The following is a 2607-nucleotide window of genomic DNA, read 5'->3' as shown; positions in this document are numbered from 1 at the left end:
TTCCTCTCCTCTGGCCCCAAATCACTCAGCGCAGCTTTCATTCCGATCATCTTCCCAACAGCGAGCATGGTTATCTGAAATGTTTGTTGGTACAGAAAAGTTCAGAGCCTCGGCATAAACTTGAAAGGATAATTTCGTGATGAATTAGCTTCTCAGCAAAATCCTCACATCACAGCAGGGAGCCAGGAGTTTTTTCAGCCAGCTGCTGAAGGTGGGTATATTCCAGCAGCGTGAGGGCGGGAAAGGCCAACTCCTGGACCTCGTGCTCTCTAAATCACGTAGCTTTGTAAAACTGACAGAAGACTCAACACTCTGTGGAAGCACTGAAAATACTCCATTTGTAGTCTCATTTTCCATTTTTTAGACATATAAGAAGCCTAGTGATTTCACCGAGAATTTGGGGCAAACACAATTCATTCTACAAGATTGGAAAATGACAAATTGAGAATAGGTTAAGCATTGTTTGATGCTTTCTTTCTTGCTTTTTTCACCCTATGTATGCAAAAAAAAAATTTAAAAGGAATATAAGCACTTCAATCAAGTAAGATAGACAGTGTTTTACAAAATTCCTCTAATCGTATTTGTCTAATAATTTAAGAGGGTACTTTCTAAAAGCGTAGTATAGTAGTTCTCTTTTCTAGAGGTATGCAATTTTGAGGCAAGTCTTCTGGATTTCTTCAAATTACTGAAAATGTTTATTTTCTACTACTTTGTATCTTGCAGACTTCTTTCCTGCCCGTGACCACGTCTTCCTCTTTACAGTTATTGGGAGTTTCAGAGGCACAGAGGGTCAGGTTCTTCCTTTACTATGCAATTAGGTAAATAAATCCTTATTACTTGAATGACTCTCTGAAGAATAACAGGTAGATAAATCAAATTTTTCCAGGCTTTAGAACAGCCCCCATCTAGAATACATACAGTTTTAAAAGAACCTTGATTACAGTATCCACCAAGTGCTGAAGTAAGTTTTGCTTGCTTTTAATGGAGTAAGAAAAATATTTGTAAAAAAAAACCCCTAAAAACTTAATCTGGGATTACATGAAAATAGTAAGAATTATACCTAACAGTACCGGTTAGGATGAAAGCAAAGCTGCCTGTCAAAAATCTGACCACTGATCGAAGCTTGCCATTTCAGCCTTCATCAATTGCTTTCTTGAGTGACTCATCAAATCAGCGTTACCTAAAAAGTCAATACTGAGAAACCAGGTAAATCAATAAATACTCCTTTCAGTCACACAATTGCTACCACTCTTGAGAACACAGTAAAGCATTTTATTGTTTATACTCATTTTCATTTACACATAGGAGGAACAATCAATGCAGTTCTATCACAGCAGGTGGAACATATCCTGAAACTCTTAACTTTGACTGCTGAATATGCGTAGACCTGTTTTCAGGTCTGATCAGAAAAAAAAAAATAAAGAAAAAAAATAGGGGGAAAGTAGGGAGCAGAGTAATTTCACTAACATCAGTTAATTCATGATTCATGGGTATTTATTTTGCAGGTGATATAGCTCTTCTGAAAGAGCAAACTGCTTCACTTCTTTACAAAATGCACTAAATAATGTAATTACTTCAAGAATTCTAAATTTCGCAGTGGTTCATGCGGTAAGGGTGTGCAACTGACACAAAATGGAAAACATGGTTACAACATCAAACTGCTACTTCTATTCCCAGCTGGTTTATGGAAAAGGTCATCAGACTTCTTGATTTCTGCTCTTGAGTTACGGAGTAGAAGCAAGAAGTATTTACTTTATAATGGCAACTATGAGGACAGACTATAGATATGCAGTGCAGTTGAACAGGTCTACAACTCTTGTTTCTACAGCATTTGCTTTTGCTTTGAAATACAAATACAACTTTTGCACACTGTCACTTCTCACACATGTTCAGCTGAAGGAGTCATTTACAGAATTTACTGTGATGCTCCTATTTTAAATGCTGCTTTTTTCTCCTCTTGGCCTCATAAGTGAAGTGAGCAACTCTTTCCACTGAAAGAAAGAAATTACAGGTGTGCAGAAGTACAACTATGCTACCAACACAGACAGAGACAACTGTGCTCTTGTGCACACCCCTACAACCGGCCGGAGAACAAATTAAGAAGTTAAGCCTGCAAAATAAATGGAGTTTATATCTTCAGTCCAGATGAATTATAGACCTTGATTCGAGGCTGCCCTCTTTTTTTGCAACTGATCTGCGTGACTATTGGAACAGCATCTCTGCCAGAGTCATTACACTGAAATGCAGAGCTGAGCAGTTTGGTGGCAGTATGTATTGACGTTTTTGCAGCATCATGAGTCTGGCAACTGGGCTTGGGGAAGTTTCAAGCAGTGGGTCTTTACAATAGCAACTTGATTCTGCAGACAAAAAGCAAAAGATTGGCAGAATTATTAAAGTATCACAACAAAGGCAAGAACGTATTCTGCAGAACGTGGTGCCGAGTTTGGCTATTAGCTGGCAGCCGCTTTTGTCAGAGGCGCAGAAAGGCACAGGTTTTCCGCGTGTGCAGAGAAACATAAAGGCGTCGAGCCTTTCCCAGGGGCTGAAAGGCAGCTTCCCTCGCAGGGGGCTTGCTCCCAGCCGGCTCCGCTCCCAGCAGGAGCAGCC

The 2607-nt window shown here is 39.6% G+C and overlaps 1 protein-coding gene across 1 annotated transcript in view; it reads right to left on the bottom strand.

Moving 5' to 3' along the window:
• Window positions 1-1313: 1313 nt before the first annotated feature.
• HTR1B (5-hydroxytryptamine receptor 1B) overlaps window positions 1314-2607 on the bottom strand; it is a 3138-nt gene continuing 1844 nt past the window's right edge. The window contains exon 2 of the mRNA XM_009646079.2: window positions 1314-2357. The gene's annotated coding sequence lies outside the window, so the exon portion shown is untranslated. The remainder of the gene's footprint in view (window positions 2358-2607) is intronic.

The sequence above is a fragment of the Egretta garzetta genome, unplaced genomic scaffold, assembly GCF_000687185.1.
Source record: "Egretta garzetta isolate BGI_Z169 unplaced genomic scaffold, ASM68718v1 scaffold9, whole genome shotgun sequence".
In the NCBI taxonomy this organism is placed as follows: Eukaryota; Metazoa; Chordata; class Aves; order Pelecaniformes; family Ardeidae; genus Egretta; species Egretta garzetta.
The sequence above is the reverse complement of the archived record's forward strand: the minus strand, read 5'-3'. Positions and strand labels throughout refer to the sequence as shown.